The sequence below is a fragment of the Triticum urartu genome, chromosome 3 (assembly GCF_003073215.2).
Source record: "Triticum urartu cultivar G1812 chromosome 3, Tu2.1, whole genome shotgun sequence".
NCBI lineage: Eukaryota > Viridiplantae > Streptophyta > Magnoliopsida > Poales > Poaceae > Triticum > Triticum urartu.
Genome location: NC_053024.1, coordinates 217204780 through 217222607, shown reverse-complemented (window position 1 = coordinate 217222607; position 17828 = coordinate 217204780). Strand labels below are relative to the sequence as shown.

The 17828-nt window shown below is 44.5% G+C and overlaps 1 long non-coding RNA gene across 8 annotated transcripts; it reads left to right on the top strand.

Moving 5' to 3' along the window:
* Window positions 1–1287: 1287 nt before the first annotated feature.
* On the top strand, window positions 1288–15319 carry LOC125543665. Of its 8 annotated transcripts, none has more exons than XR_007298688.1 (6): window positions 1288–2018; window positions 2190–2243; window positions 2357–2459; window positions 10850–12261; window positions 12618–12666; window positions 12780–13405. It is a non-coding gene; the product is annotated as an uncharacterized LOC125543665 (long non-coding RNA). The 8 variants fall into 8 exon arrangements; XR_007298686.1 differs by having other exon boundaries at window positions 12771–13405; XR_007298687.1 differs by lacking the exons at window positions 12618–12666; window positions 12780–13405 and adding an exon at window positions 14960–15319.
* The last annotated feature ends 2509 nt before the right edge of the window (window positions 15320–17828 follow it).

Genomic DNA, 17828 nt, shown 5'->3' with positions numbered 1-17828 from the left:
TCCGACGAATGGATGGAGAGTTATGAGCAGTGGATGGACACCTACGAGCAAAAAAATCACGTGAAAAATAGAGTGAAGTTCAGGTACATGCGCCGAGAAGTTCAGGTTCTTCACGCGGTGCATTTTCGAAGAATCTGTTTTGCGATAAAGGCAGAACGCATGATCCCACCGTTTTCGAAATTACTTGAAAACGGCTAGGAATCAGAGAAAACCATCAACATGAAAAAGTTTCACATTTTCCGTAGCTTTTCAATGGTATATTATTTGCCCCATTGCGATAAAGTTTGTAGAAATTACGGCAAAAATACGTTTTTCGCCATTTTCGAAACTGACTTAAAACCGTAAAGAATTGGGAGAAACAATACATACCAAAAAGTTTCGCATTTGTTCAAGCTTTCCAATGAAATATCATTTGCTGCATTCAGACGCACGGTTAAAAAATTAGCTCGAAAATACGAACTCGGTAGGACTTGGACCATTTTCTAAATTACTCTTAAACCATGCAAAACTAGAAAAAAACTTTCAAGATGAAAAAGTAGCGCATTTTCATACGCTTTCCAACGTCGTATCATATGCCTCCATTGGATTAGCCGTTTAGAAATGACATCGAAAAAACGAACTCAGCTGTTCAGTTTATGAAATTTTACATTTTTTTAAATTACTCTTTAACCATAGGGAATTAGAGAAAACTTTGAACATGTGAAAGGAGCGGTTTTGCAGCAGCTTTCCAACGCCATATTATATGCCTCATTCCGATAAACGGTTTAGAAATGCGATCAAAAATACGATTCACGTTTTTTATGCGAAGAAAAAACGGTTTTCAAAACTGCTCTTAAACCGCTTATATTTTGCCAAAAATTTAAGTTGGGTCATGATATTGGTGTCCATAGCTTTCCAACGGTATATCGCAAGCCCCATTTGGGCAATGTTGGCGGAAGTTCAACCTAGTTCACAGGGAAGTTCAACGTACTTCTAGCGGGGTAGGTCAGGTTGTGATCAGAATATTATTCTGATCCCGTGATTAGAATAGTGTTTATATATATATGTGTGCGCGCTAGCCAACCCTCCTACATGGAGCTCCTCCGGATTGGGATGTTCTTGGCCGTTCGATCGTGTTGAATCTGGTCAACCGAGCAGGCAGATCCGTCTGATTCTTACTGCTGGTTTCACCTCGCAGTTGATTTTTGAGGTCCATGACTGGTGGGCTCGGGGTCCCTCTCGATTGGCTGGGTGAAACTTTACCGGGTGAAACTGCCCTTTCCTCGCTCGCCGCGAGCGCCTCGCGCATTTGCTGCCCCGCTTTGGCGTGGTTCCACCCCAGCCACCACTTCACAAACCCTGCCCTTTTTCCCCTCGACCCCCATAGCGCAGCGCAGCACCACTCCCACCTCCCTCGTCAGCCGCCACCGGGTCATCTCGCTGGTGTGGAGGAGTAGCGGATCCGGCAGCATCCGAGGCGTGTGGGCATGGCGACGGGCATCTCTGGCAGCGGCGGCGACCTGCAGGCAAAAGACAATGGCCGGGGCACTCGATTCGATCTAGTGCCATGGACCGGTCCCTGCAAGAGAAAAGATGAGGGAGAGAGAGAGAGAAAGGAGGGAGAGGAGGAAGAAACAGAGAGGAAAGAGGAGAGGGAGGTGTGACGGTGGATGGGAGAGGGTCTCCGGCCGGCGCCGCACATTCACATCTCTCCTCCTCTCCTGCTCTCGAGCACCACCGTGGCCCTCTTCCTCCCCTTCGATTCTCCATCTCCTCTTCTCTGGAGCTAGCTGAGTGGTCAACGATGAGGAAGACAGAGCCACCGATGCCGACCGGCCAATTCCGTCGGGCGCTGTCATGGGAGGAGGCGCACCAGAGTAGCAGCACGGGAGGAGATGAAGGTCGAGGAAGAGGGCAAAGACGCGCGGTTGGAAGAGGAATATGCCTGTGGTCACCGCCTTCCGAGACGATGGGACCGGGCAATTCAGATTTCTCTCGTTCCTTGCCTCGATGACATGCTCTACTTCTTCAGCTTGCAGGTTCTGGCCTTTCTCTTCTCCTCTTGTTGGCTTGCACTCTGATCAAGCCATGCTGCATATTGCCTCTGATTTCTTGCACTTTGATCAATCCATGGTGGATATTGCCTGGGATTTGCTTATTTGAGTATGCTTTTAGACATAAATTTTGATTTGTTTGTTTTCCATTTTTAGGGATATGAGGAGAGAACTCTATTGTTGGCAGTGATTGCATCATTTCCACAAGTGGTATGGTTGATCTTTTCTATGTGGACGGATGTCATGATCTGTACGTAACTTTGGAGATTCTGAATTAGGTAAGAAAAAGATGACAACCATTTGCTTGTTTTTCATTTCTTTAGGGACATGAGGAGAGATCTCTATTGTTGGCATGGGCTGCATCATTATCTTTGCTATGTGGACTCATGGCATGATCTATACCTAAGGCTGAAGATTCTGAATTAGGTAAGAAAAAGATGACAGTCACTTCGTTTCAGTACATCAGTTTACCGAATATTTCTAAGCTTTGAACTGCATGATCACAGTGAAATATAACTAAGTAATGGAAGAAACTTAAGGCTAGGCACCACATGAATTTTTTTATTTGAATTTATAATCAGACACTTGAATTTAGCTTCATACATATCATATGATACCTTGGAAGCCCATATTGTAAATTTGATTAGTTTCCATGACAAAATCTCATTGTAGAATTTACCTTCTGTTTTCGAATGCCCATGTATTACGTTGCTCTCTGATTCAACTTATACGCATTTAGCAGTTTATCTTTATCATGTTATCCTGTTCTTACCATACCATGTGGTAGCTAAATGTTCTGAGTTAGTGCTGTTTTTCAACTATTTGTAATTGCTCAGCTATATGATGTTAGTCAGCTACTTCCATTTTGGACGATTAATTATTTGCATGAACATTAAGAGAATGGCTTCTATTGCCTTACGGTGGTAACCTGAAAAGTGCCTTACATGAGGACTGATTGCAATCTTATATACTTATATGTATATGTTTTTGTTATGCGGAACACGTGAGAAATCACTGACGCGCATGCATGACAGCTTTCCCACGATGAAACAAAACTGAGAGGTGCTTTGCTCCACTTTCTGTTATATCCATATATCACAGGGGGATGAAAGTTAGTTTTAGCAGGGATTAGTGGTTCGTTGCAATTTTTCTAGCTCCAAATGATATAGAAGGCAGTCAAGTTCCATCATCTGATTTCTTGTGATTTTTATAGGACCTACTAGGATGCATACCTTTAGGAGTGTATCTACTGGTTTAGGTGAAAATTGATCTCTATTTGGTTTATGCATTTCATTTTTGCATTCGGTTATGCTCGTCCTTGGTATGCTCTTCCATCTTGGCTGCTCTGATAGCCTGCTTCTCCTCTCCAACTCACGTAAATGGACTGTTCTTTTATTTTTCTACGGAGCAACTCTTCTTTTACCTGTCTATTCTCTATTCCATAGCATGCTGATGCTCTGACCACTTCATATACATGTATTTAGTAGGTTCTACGATCTCTTGTGTTGCACTATTGCTGTGTCTCGATCTCCTGCTTTGTTGCATCTTTGTTCTGTTCCTCGAAGTTTGCTTGCTTTCTGTCTAGCTAAAATGCTTTTCTAGATCTGGCAGGGTGTTATGTATTGTTTGGCTTTATTCTTGAGGGAGTCCTGGATTAGGGGGTCTCCGGACAGCCGGACTATCTTCATTGGCTGAACTGTTAGACTATGAAGATACAAGATTGAAGACTTCGTCTCGTGTCCAGATGGGACTCTACTTGGCGTGGAAGGCAAGCTAGGAAATACGAATATGGATATCTCCTCCTTTGTAGCCGACCTTGTGTAACCCTAACCCTCTCCGGTGTCTATATAAACCGAAGGGTTTTAGTCCGTAGGACAACAATCACAACATATAATCATACCATAGGCTAGCTTCTAGGGTTTAGCCTCTCTGATCTCGTGGTAGATCTACTCTTGTACTACCTATATCATCAATATTAATCAAGCAGGACGTAGGGTTTTACCTCCATCAAGAGGGCCCGAACCTAGGCAAAACATCGTGTCCCTTGCCTCCTGTTACCATCCAGCCTAGACGCACAGTTCGGGACCCCCTACCCGAGATCCACCGGTTTTGACACCGACACTGGTGCTTTCATTGAGAGTTCCTCTGTGTCGTCGCCTTTAGGCTTGATGGATCCTACTATCATCGATAGCGATGCGGTCCAGGGTGACACTTTTCTCCTCGGACAGATCTTCGTATTCGGCGGCTTTGCACTGCGGGCTAATTCGCTTGGCCATCTGGAGCAGATTGAAAACTACGCCCCTGTCCATCAGGTCAGATTTGGAAGTTTGAACTGCACGGCCGACATCCGCGGAGACTTGATCTTCGACGGATTCGAGCCACAGCCGGGCACGCCGCACTGTCGCGATGGGTATGACCTAGCTCTGCCGCCAAACAGTACCCCAGAAGCCGCGCCCGCATCAGCTCCGACCCTTAGTTCGGAGCCAACTGCGCCAATCGAGGACGGGTGGTTAGACACCGCCTCAGGGGCTGCAGTCTCAATGGCGATCGAGCCGAACACCAGCATACCCCTCTGCGCAGCCCATGACTCCAAGGTGTCGGACTCTTTTTCTGACTCCGAACCGCCCGCGCCCCTGCCAATCGAATCCGATTGGGCGCCGATCATGGAATTCACTGCCGCGGATATCTTTCAGCACTCGGCGACATTCTGAATTCACTAAGGTCTCTCTCTTTGTCAGGAGAGCCCTGGCCGGATTATGGCCAACAGGATTGGAATGCGGACGACGAAGAAATTCGACGCCCACCCACCACCCACTTAATAGCCACTATCCATGACTCAACCGACATGCTCGACTTTGACTCTGAAGACATCGACGGTATGGATGACGATGCGGGAGGCGAAGAGGAACCACCGCCCACAGGGTGCTGGACGTCCACTTCATCATATGACATATACATGGTGGACACACCAAAAGAAGACGACGACGAGGAATGGAAGGACGCACCGAAGGCTTGTTCCCTCGAGAAGCAGTCAAAACGGCGGCGCAAGCGCCACCCCAAATCCCGCCTCGGCAAAAATAACGATCATACAGACCCAGCGTTGGAGCAGGGCGAACCACTGCCGGACCACGGCAATACGGGGACTCAAACCGAACAAACCAATTCTGTCAAAGATAATAGTCCGGACGACATAATGCCGGACAGGCACCCGGAGCAGCAGAATGCCCATCAAAGGCTTGTTGCCACCGTGAGGAGTCTGAAAAAGCAGAAGCAAAGGCTCAAGGCTGCGCAAGACACACTCCAACTCAGATGGAGTAAAGTACTCAACACAGCAGCGAGGTATGGCGACAATCGCCCCACCAAGAGCTACCCAAAGTGGCAATATTTTACTCATCTTGAATTATACTTGGTTCCCTTAAAAACTATCCTTTTGCACGACAACCTTTTCACCTAAGTTCCTGTCTTTTACAGATGATCATCGTGCTACACCCGTCCAGGATACGGCACAACGAAGACACATGCGCAGACGTGCAGCAGGGACCCGCTCCAAGGATTCTTTTTAGATTAAGACCCTGCGTAAACCTTTTTTACTGTCTCTTGTTGATACATATCCACCGAATTCTCAGCATAGTTGAGAAGGATGCTGACGTCTTGGCATGTGGCCACGCCAGAATAATGCACGTACCTGGACACAAGGGGCTTCTTACGAAGGGCACTATTTAGGCCCGGTTTATACCATAAAGACCGAATACCTTAGGGAGTGTTCGGCGTCGCGAGTTTGGCCTTATATGCATCAGCTCTGAATCATTGTCTTTGGTCAAATGTTTGGTTTGCCCGGCTCCTGTGTTTTGGTGCCTTATGTTCCGTTTTACCGGCTAAGGTAGCACCAGGAGAACTACTGCGATTTTGCCCTGGTTCATCCGGACGAGCACCTCAGTAGAGAAAGCCGAAAACTGACTGTCATGATATAGCGTGAGACTGGTCAACCACTCGGTGACCTATCGGAATGTTAGAATTCCTCCGCCTTAATGAAGGGCCGTTTTCCGGCCAGGCATGTACGCACCCCGCGATCGGGAGATTGCGGAGCCACCAGAGGCTATCTAGTAGCCCCACTGTCAAACTCCTATGGCTAAGTGAAAGTGTTAAAGCATTCTAGTCCGGTTGCCTCGCTCGCTACGCTATCACCTCCTTAATAGGACCAAGACGTTGGGTTAAGTGTGAACACGCGTTTTTTGCGAGCACCTCCGCATTATATGCGTGGGGGTTGAAGCCGACGGCTGCAATCTTTCAGGTTATACACATGTATACATAAACGGCCGCGCAGGAGGCATCATACTACTTTCAGACAAAAGTATAAACATAACCTTATAAAAACTTCATAAAAGCATTGTGCTTACAATGAGAATACATATCACTCAAACATAATATTCTTCGAGCACTGGGCCTCTATCAAACGAGCACCCTCGAGAACCTCCTCGAAATAGTGCTCGGCAGCCACCCGGCCTATGGCCGAACCCTGCGCCGTAACAGTGGTAGCGTCCATCTGCGCCTAGTATGCTTTAACATGGCAAGGGCCATCCGCGAGCCTTCTATGCACGCCGACCTCTTCATCGCATTAATGCGTGACACCGCATCATGGAACTGCTGCACTAAGCTGAAGTAGCTATTTGGCTTTGGCCTTTCTGGCCATAGCTGATCCACAACAGACCTCATGGCGAGTCCGGGCAACCTATTCAGTTCGGCCCATTCGGCTAGCTGGTCAGTCAATGTAAGCGGACGCTCTGGAACGTGGAATTGCGTCCAGAACAGCTTGTCCACTTCATGATCTGTCTGACCTTGGAAATACTTGGCCGCATCGGCAGCGCTCGCCGCCAAATCCATATACGCATCTGCCGAACTCCACAGCCGATCCAGAGGGGCATACCGTGGATCTCCGAACTTCCTCCATAACATGAAGGGTTTCTCAGTCGCAGTATCCCCGGCTTCCTGCAGCTCCTCCTTCTTCGCTCTCATAGCAGAACGGGTGTATTTGTCCGCCGCCGCGGCCTTCTCTAGGTCCGTTGCCTTCGCTCGGTTTAATTTTTCAAGGACCCGGCAACGGTCGGCAGTGTCTTTTAATTCTACGGCCATCTTGGCCATCTTCTCTTGGCTCTCGCAATGTGCGGCCTTCTCGGCTTTCAACTCTTCGGCCGCCTTCAAAGCAGCCGCATTACTAATCCTCGCTTGTTCCTTGGCTCGGGCAAGTTCTGCCCGCAAGGCTTCTACGGTGGCAGCTCCATCTGCATTCACAACATATTAAAGATACTGGCATCATGCTGCTCTTACTATGTGGCGTTCGCCGGATAATAACACTTACCCTGTGCCTCGTCAAGCCTCTTGTTAACAAGCTCGATGTCGGTGTCTGCCGCATCCAGTTGCCGTTTTAATTTGGCAAACTCACTAGTCCGGCTAGCCACCGGAGCTTCCACCACCTGCACATAGGGGCAGTCTGGTTATTGCCTGGGAATATGATCCTCTGTTCACCGCTGTTCTCGACGACAACCAGAGTCTCAGGGGCTACTATCTACACAGGGCACACCTAACATGTGCAGTACTATCACATATTATCTCACGTACCTGAAAGCCTGTCAGTAGACTCATAAAGGCTTCATGTAATCCGCTTTCGGCGGACGAGATTCTCTCCATCACCGTACCCATCAGCATACGGTGTTCTTCTGAGATGGCCGCTCGCCCCACCAACTCCCTCAGAACGTCTGACCGCACACCAGATGGGGCCGGACTCTTTTGTATGCTCTCTTCGGGAGCCGGACACTGGGGACTTTGGGGGTCTACGGGATTATCTTCTGGCCTCACCGGATCCGGAGAGGCCCTCCGTGACGACACTTCGGGGTCGCCCGCTTCTGGAGCGGAGGAGTCCGGGGGAGGCGTTTCGCTCTCCATCATCTCTGGAAAAAGATCCCCCGAAGACGAGCTCATTTGAGAGGGGCTAAGGCCCGAACTGCAAGATATATGCGGTGGTTATTTTCTCAGAGAAAAAAAGATAGCATACCTTTACTATTAAAGTATTTTGGATCACTTACGACTCGTTGGAGGGCTGATCCCCCCGCGGAATTTGTGCGGCAAAAGCACCCCCCCGAGGCAAGACCCTCTGTGGGAGACTTCTCCCGTTTGGAGGCTTCGGCTTCCGGATCCTCGGAAGCAGTCCTTTTCCTCCCCCGGTCGTCCTCCTTCGTGGAGACGCTCGTTCCCTCGGTTGGAACGGGCAGCGATGGGAGCCCGCGTCCGCCCGTATTATCCCCCCTGTTATCTTCCTTCAAGGGCTCCGGGCAAGGTGCGACCTTGAGCATCTTTTCCAATACCGGATTTTCCAAACCCTCAGGGAGGGGGGCCAAACACTGAATCATCTTCGCCTTTGTTAGCCAGTCCTGGTCAAAAAGCAAACTCTCATAAATAACTTTGAATAAAAGACAGTGTGTTCAGCTAGAGGATTTCTTACTTGTTCGGCGGCGCGGTTACTGCTCAGGCCCACGTCCTCGGTAATATCCGGGCATTCTACTTGAGGTCCGAAGAATGACCTGTACATCTCCTCGTGCGAGGCCAAGGAAACTTTGAATGGCACGTGGTCCCTCTGGGTTGAACTCCCACAAGCAAAGGGGCCAGCGTTTGCAAGGCTGGACTTGACGAACCAGCATAACTTGTATTACCGCAACCAAATTAAAATCTCCCTCGAAGAGATCTCGCATGCGGCTTTGCAGTATTGGCACGTCCTTGGCTGGACCCCAGCTCAGACCTCTGCTAATCCATGACATCAGTTGTGGTGGGGGGCCCGAGCGGAAAGCGGGGGCAGCCGCCCACTTGGCACTTCTGGGAGCCGTGACGTAAAACCACTCCCGTTGCCATAATTCGGACACCTCTGGAAAGGAACCTTTCGGCCATGGAGCTCCTGCCATCTTGCCTATTGATGCACCTCCGCACGCTGCATGTTGCCCCTCGATCATCTTCGGCTTTACTTCAAAGGTCCTGAGCCACAGGCCGAAGTGAGGGGTAACGCAGAGGAAGGCCTCACACACGACAATAAATGTCGAGATGTGGAGAAAAGAGTCTAGAGCTAGATCGTGGAAATCTAGCCCGTAATAGAACATCAAACCCCTGACGAAAGGATTCAGAGTGAGGCCTAGACCTCAGAGGAAGTGGGAGACGAACACAACGTTCTCGTTGGGTCCGGGAGTAGGGACGATCTGCCCTCGAGCAGGCAGCCGATGCGAAACCTCGGTGGTCAGGTATCTGGCCTCCCTCAAGTTCTTAATGTCCTCTTCCGTAACGGAGGAGGGCGTCCATCGGCCTTGAAGGCTGGATCCGGACATGGTTGAAGATCCGGAGCACCTAACCTGGGCTTTGGCTGTTAGAACTCGAGGCGGGGGAAGGGTTCGATTGAGCACGAGAGGGGAAAAGCGAAAACCTTGTCCCCTTATAAAGGGGGTGAATATCAAGCGTCCTCTCCGTAGCCGTTTGGGACTTGCCTATAATCTAGCAGTCCTAGACACAGTTGGGTTACCCACGACCACATTAATGAGAATCCCGTAATTGGGGGAACACGATCTCCGCTTCGGCAAGACGTGTCAAGAAACCGCCTCGTGTTATGTGTGGAGCTGGTTAAAAGAAACGGTTCGAATAATCACCGGGCCATGACATAACGTCATGCTGCCAAAACAAGCCAGCAAATTAGATCTGCGAAAAAATTATTCTCACTGCGGTGGAATGTGGAACTTATTTTGTAGGGTCGGACACTATCCTCGTATTCAAATTCTTCTGTGATGTATTCGGAGAAGGAACCCGCCTTGCAATGCCGAAGATAATACTGCACGCCGGACTCATCGTCATTGAAGCCTGGTTCAGGGGCTACTGAGGGAGTCCTGGATTAGGGGGTCTCCGGACAGCCGGACTATCTCCATTGGCCGGACTGTTAGACTATGAAGATACAAGATTGAAGACTTCGTCTCGTGTCCGAGCGGGACTCTACTTGGCATGGAAGGCAAGCTAGGCAATACGAATATGGATATCTCCTCCTTTGTAACCGACCTTGTGTAACCCTAACCCTCTCCGGTGTCTATATAAACCGAAGGGTTTTAGTCTGTAGGACAACAATCACAACATACAATCATACCATAGGCTAGCTTCTAGGGTTTAGCCTCTCTGATCTTGTGGTAGATCTACTCTTGTACTACCTATATCATCAATATTAATCAAGAAGGACGTAGGGTTTTACCTCCATCAAAAAGGCCCGAACCTGAGTAAAACATCGTGTCCCTTGCCTCCTATTACCATCCAGCCTAGACGCACAGTTCGGGACCCCCTACCCGAGATCCGCCGGTTTTAATGCTTGCGCGTGAGCAGGATGTGTCCGCTTATTTCAGTCTTTATACATGTTTTGGAAGCCGTGGTAGTGGCATAGCACGGTGTCCTTTATGGCACTTCCATATATGTGTGAGTTCGTAGAGGACATGTCTGTACTTGCTGGGGTAGAACTCGAATTGTGGGGGACGGTTGCGCTCAAGTTTGGTCACTGCTGGTCTGTTCTTTTACTTCAGCGCATGAAAACCTGCAACTACTATCAAGCGAACTACAAGTAACTAAACTTCCAATTTGGTGATGTACACACAGATCAAGCTGATCCCAAATGCTGGAGTATTTTAGTTCTATTGATTGGTAGCATCTATATTATTAGATACATTCCTACGAACGTGCTCTTTAGTGTGCCCTTCTCTCATCTCATAGTTATCTTATATCTTATTTGTTGTTCTAAATAATTGTTGTAGGAGGGAGCAGCAGGTAGAAGAAATCCAAAGCCAATTTTGCTCAGCTATAGTGTCTTCCATTGACAATAAATCTGCACAGCAGCCTGATGTGGTTAGTTCTTGCAATTAAAAACACAAATCTTTCAGTTGCTCTCCATTCGCTGGTAAAAAAATAGTGATTTTCCTTTATAAATACCCAACTGTAGAATACCTTAGTTAAATCAATCAATAGTGAGTTATATTACTAGAGACATACTTAATAATGCCCTTAGGTGTGACACTCTACATGGTTACCTTCTTTAGTCCCAGTTATTTATATCATACTGAGATAACACTCTTCCAAGCGGAATGTTTGTTTTTATATACTTATAGATGCTAATTTACCGTTCTTGATTTTGGCTGGGATATTCCTTCATTTGCTTGGTTGGCTGTCAATGCTCACCAATTTCTGAATATCTCCCATGGCCAAATTTAGTCCAACATTTCCAGTATGTATCTTCTTCTGCTATCAATGTTAATTCTGCCATAAGCATAGTACTCTCCTAGCATTTGTTTCTTTCGTTGAAAAACAGAGACACTTGTTCAGTTCGGTTTTTTACTACACAGAAAAAGATAAGTTCAATTTGGTTTCTAATGTTCATGTCGGCCTTTGCCTAAGCAAAAAAAGGTAACCACTTTATATTGTAATCTGGTTTTTAGTTTGTCTTTGATTCGACCTTTTCTTTGTGTGTGTTGTCTAACTGTTAGATTGTCTGGGACATCTTAGAACAACCTTTCATATCCCTGATATTATTTTGCTTTATCTGCCACCGTGAATTCCTAGAGTTCCTTTCTCTCCTTCCAATTGATATTCTTAGATGTGACTCTATTAGAAATTTTGTGCCACGACAGAAGTAATGGTTGATTGCTCTGGTTTAGCCTTTATGTCAGTTGTTGCTGAGGGTCCAGTTTCTCATTTTTCAGATTTTGTAGTAGCAGGGATGTGTATAATATGGATAACTGAACTAGTCTTTAGGGGTTTCAGTGCAAGACTGCTACAAGCTTGATTAGTTAGATCAACTGGTGTTTAGAGATTTCAGTGCGGAGTGATGTTTCAGTTTCGATTGCAGGGCTTCGAGATGCACCATGAGGATTGAAATGAGTCTTATACAAGGCTGCTAAATTATTATGCTTTTGGTCTTTCCTGAATTTATTTAGCATAAATACTTCCAGAATACCTCTTATAATATGGAAGCATGTTGGTAACAACGCTGATTTTGCCAGTTTGTGGAACATGCTTCATTTTTGCAGGTAAAAGAAGGAAAAGAGAACATTGGAGAAAAAGGCAGCAAGACATATTCTCTAAGCTTTCTCAAATGTTTGAACAATTAGAAGATAGTTACAATCATTTTTCTCTTGCCTTATTACATCTTGATGTTAATAGGCTTTGGAAGGTACGATGCACCCTGTTCAAGGTTTACATAATTTGCACCATCCTATTACAGTTTGTTCTATTGACATAATTGACCAGTTTTTCCTTGAGTAAATTAATATTGTAGTTGCTACTCCTTTGTGCATTGTTACATAGAGTTATAATTGTGCATATAATTCCCACGATCCTATTACAGTTTGTTCTAACGGCAAAATTGAGCAGCTCTTACTTGAGTAAATTGTGCAGCACTTCCTTGAGTAAATTAGTATTGTAGTTACTAAGCCTTTGTGCACTCTGATACAACTCTACTGAAATACTACTTTCTTATGCCCATTTTAAACCGAGACCTGACTTTACATCATTTCTATTATCATCCAGTCTCCTGAATTTTAGTCCGCTCCAGCAATGCTATGGCTTGACACTCCATGTATGTATGAAAAAATGACCGCAATTTCGTTGTTGTGATTTGGTCAATCCTCGGCGTTTCGATTCCTATTAATCTCTTTGTTTGGCAACTGATGCCACCTGAAGGGCTGCCAGACCAAGACAACATCGGTAATATCCTTCGCATATTTGGAAGGCGTGGAACAATGTCATTTCAACTTCGTCGGGTGCTGGCCCAAGGATATTATTTGTTGCTGATGTTTTTTTTCGAAACAAGGCAAAAGACTTGTCATTTTCATTTATTAAGAAGATAGTGAGAATTGTCCGGTTAATTGAGGAAAACCGGGCTAAAACTAATACAACTCAACCCACAAACATGGATACCACTGGCCACATGCTAACAGATGGCTACACATGCGAACAATTGACCACTCCGACTTTGAAGACGAGCTTTGCAAGGGAAATATGCAGGGCTTGCATTGATCATGCCATTCACAAATGACCACCGAGTGTCTGTCATCATCACCACCTAGACTCACTCAGAAATCAACGGCCCCGAAACAGCCGCCTCAGCAAACCACAGGCTGCCTCAGCAAACCACATCGTTCACATGGATTCTAGACAACTTTGTTGCTGATGTGAATATCTCTAGATGTGATGTCCATCGTTCACATCTTATAGAATATATATAACTTTGTGCTACCAAATTAGAATTTGTATATACATCTCATTATAGACAACAAAATACCATTTTTTCCTAGTAAAGAGGATTATATTTGTTACATACATTTTGTTTCAAATAGAACTCTATGTTACCAAATTTAATTGTGTCTATATCTATACATCTGATTGTTGATAACAAGCCCTGTTTTCCCATATAAGAAAGATTAAATTTGTTGTCATATGTGCGTACCTGTAACTATATCAACTAAACCATGGATTTCTTTTCATCGCTAACATGGAATCAGCAGGTCTCTGCGCCATTTAGCGCAACGGGTCCACTAGTATATATATATATACACACACACACACACACACACATATATATACACACACATATATATATATATACATATATAGGATAACACTATTCTAATCCTGAGATTAGAATAGTTATTTGGATCACAGCCGGTCTATATAGGGCGCGCGAGGACGTTCCTAAACTTCCAACTCCACGTTCCCCGCCTCTCCCCACTCTCCTCGATTCCCAGCCGCCGCCATCCCCGCCCTCGCACGCCTCCCCCTACCGGCGAGCCTCCCCATGGCCGGGTCCAGACCGGCCCCCACGTCTGCGTCCCCCACACCCCGCAGACGAGCCGGAACCGCGGACCACGCGATGCGGCGCGGCACCTCCACCTCCTCCCGGTGAGCCTCTCCCGCCACCACTCTGACTCCTTCCGACGGGGCTCCGCCGCTGCCATGCCTGGATCCGGCCTTCTGCCACCAGAAGGGCCACACCGTCACTTCCAGTATCCCCTCTTCCTCCATGTTGCTCCTGCCCTATCGGGCCTGCACCGGTGACCTCATCCGGCCGACGGCAGGGGTCGCGAGGCTCCGTGCCGGCGACTCCTAGGGAGGGATGAAGTCCAGGGTAGAGTCGCCGCCCCGTCCACGCTTGAGCCCCTCATTGCCCCGCTGAACACCACTGCACAACGCATCCCGTGGCCCGCCGCCGATGCGCTCGAGCGTCTCCAATTCTTCTTACTTCATCGGCAAGGGAGGGAGCTCGCGGTGCTGCTCCCTGTAGGCTGTCGGCCTCCTGGGTGGTCAACCTGCTCGCCGTCCCCAGCTCACCCCTCGCGCTGGCACAAGTAGAGCACCGCGTCACGCGAGCATCAGCACTCCCGTCCTCCCTAGCATTCTCGTCGTTGGACCTTGCGTTGCCGCTCTCTCCGCCGTGGTGTTTCTTCTCTCTCCTCCTTGTACTTGCTCCAAACTAACGCATGTTGCTGTTGCTATCTCTGCTCTGCTTTCTCTCATGTTAGCCACTGCCGCTGTTCTATATTATTGTTGATGCTGCTGCTGTGCTCCATCTCACTTCGCTTGGGTGTTTGTTGCTCACAACAAGTTTGTGTAAATGCTTGGAGCAGTACTGCTATTGAATTTTATTTGATTATGTCGGATACTATACTGAACTATGCATAGTTAGTAAACAATATTAGCTCGTGATCTCTCTCTTTGTCCATTGAACTCTCATGCCGAAAGTATTTGAACTTTACTGCAAAAATAGTTTTTGTATTTGGTTTCTAAAAAAATGCAGTTTGATGCCACTTCTATATGTGACCGATGCACTGGTTTCAGCAGTATTATACTTCTGACAAATGTGTGAAATGCAGGTCCGCCCTCATAGTTCGGACCTGAGGCCATTCCAAATAAGCAGCAACCACATGGCGAGGCAAGTAATGTGGCCAGGGAAATTTCGCGAAGCAACAATCTGGAAGTTCAGAGACGATATAATGAGAAAAGTTGTGGCCCGTCATTGTTTTCTTACACCTAAACAACTACCCTATTCTATAAGTGCAAAATTCTTCTGTTTTGGATATACGAATATGGAATAGACCACTGTTTAGATTTCTGTTTCCTGTAGTCTATTGATAGCATGTCCGCGTGCTAGCACTTGGTCCATATATAACTGGATTGGTATGCGGAAAAACCTGAAAGGTACACATGTTACATGTAGAGGTATGGGAAGTACGAAAAGTTCAGTTCATAGTTATGTCATAATTTATCTCTCCAGACAGGTCCGATACAAGAAAAATTGGCATGTCAGATACAGAAACATCTGAAGTTTGAAAAGATAGCAGACTGGAATAGAAAACAGGAGAACTCTATAACAAAATAGTAGTTGAAATACAGTTTGTGTGATATATGCAGAATTAGATCAAGAAGAAAAGAAGATAACACTGAATGTCTTTGTGTGATGCTGGCAGAGTACTAGTTATACACGTGGTGGGCATGTATGGGAGGAGTGTTTGGTTTTTCCTTTATTTCCTTTTGTGTGAGTACTACTAGTCCACTTCTATACTATTCTTTCTTTCTGTAAAAGGTTCAGTTTGACCACCGTATGTTAAAAGGAGTCTACTCACTTGCGAGTGCAGCATACGCTCGACTCGAGTAACAAAAACTATCAGATAAAAAAGATTACTTTGAAAAGTTACAGGACACAAAAAATCAGAAAAGTTAACATGGCAAAACCTAAGAAGTTTGGAACTTCAAAACCCATTAAGTTGGGATAAAACTAAAAAAGCTTTGTTTATAAAATCACATTTTCCGGTTTCTAAAAAAACCAAGAGTTCAAATTATAATAATGCATAATTTCAATGTTTATTTAAAAAACTGTATCCCCCCTCCCAAGTGCAGTCAAAAAAAAGTTGTGTGATTGATAGTCTTTGTTCATATGTCTACTAGAATTGGATTTTTAAAGAAGTTCAAATTAAAAAATATAAGAAGTTCTATATATTAAATAAAAGATGAAATATGTTCAGAAAAGAAACCATAGAATTTCAACTAGGGAGTTCAAATATGTCATAAAATAAAATTCACTTACCAAAATAATATTTTGGTAAAAAATACAAACAAGAAGTTCAAATTAAAAAAGATAGATAGTTTGGGATTCATAAAAAACTCTGACTTTTCTTGTTACTAAATAATAAACCAAGAAGTTCAATTTCAAAAAATAGAGCAGTTCAATATTTATTAAAAAAATCAATATTTTCCTGATACTAACGAATAAACCAAGAAGTTATGTTGGAAATAACCAAGAAGTTGTACGATGTTTATTATAAAAGTAGGATTTTTTTCTGTTACAAATGAATAACACCAAGAAGTCCAAATAGAACAGGGAAAATCGACCATGAAGATAAAAAAAGTCAAAATCATGTTTATTTAAAAATCAAAAACAAAAAATTTAATCATAAAATAAAAATTGTGAAGTTCACATTAAAATAACATAGAAGTGCAAAGTATATTAAAACCTATGATTTAGAAGTTCAAAAAACAAAAACAAAAAACAATGTCATTTTAGGCATTTTCCCCCAATACTAAAGATAAAAACCAAGAAGTTCAATTTTAACAAATGAAGTAGTTCAATGCATATTAAAAACTCAGATTTTTCTTGTTACTAAATAATACACCAAGAAGTTCAATTTTTAAAAGCAGAGCAGTTTGATATTTATTTGAAAACTCAATTTTTTCCGGTTACTAAAGAATAAGACCAATAAGTTCTATTTGAAATAATGAAGAAGTTCTATTAAAATAAACCTAGAAGTTCAAATTTAACGAAGGGGCTCGATGTCTATCAAAAAGTAGGATTTTTTTCGTTACTAGAAGAAATAAAACCAGGAAGTCCAAATTAGAAAGATGGAGAAGTTCGATGATTATAACTCAGATTTCCCTCGTTATTAAAGAATGGAAAATAAGAAGTTCAAAAATTATATAACAAGAAGTTCAACTTTTTTTAAAAAAAATAGAGCGCTTCAAAATTTCATAAAAAAGATTAAGAAAAAAACCATGAAGTCCATATTAAAAAGACGGAGAAGTTTGATGATTATAGAAAACTCTGATTTTCCTCATTATTAAAGAATGAAAACAAGGAAGTTCAAAAATAAAATAACAAGAAGTTCAACTATTAAAAATAGAGCGCTTCAAAATTTCATAAAAAAGATTAAAAATTTAGATTAAAAATTCATTAAAAAACTCATATGTTTTCATGTAACCGAGAGAAGTTCAGATTGATAACTGCCAGAAGTTCACGTACTACACAGTGTGCATTTTGTATTAAAAAGAATAAAAAAAGCAAAGACTAAAAGTTTGTTCATATAAGTTCAAGTCCTCCGTCGGAGAAATTTTAAAAAATATTGTGAGAGAGGTTTATACAAAAGAAATATCATTTGTGTAACACTTGACGAATGGATGAGAAAATTACAAATGAAAAATATGTCACAGAAGTTCAACGTAAAAATAGCAGGAAGTTCACCTACTACACTGAATGAATATCAGGTGAAAAACTTTTAAAATCATTGCAAGTATGAAAAAATGATCAACACGGTAAAGTTGCGTGTTTACAACAGCTTTCCACTGGTATATCACTTGCTCAATTCTGGTGAGTGGATGGAGAGCTACGAGTAGGGGATGGAGAGCTACGAGAAAAATAACACGTAAAAAACAGAGTGAACTTCAAGTAGACATGCCGAGAAGTTTAGGTTC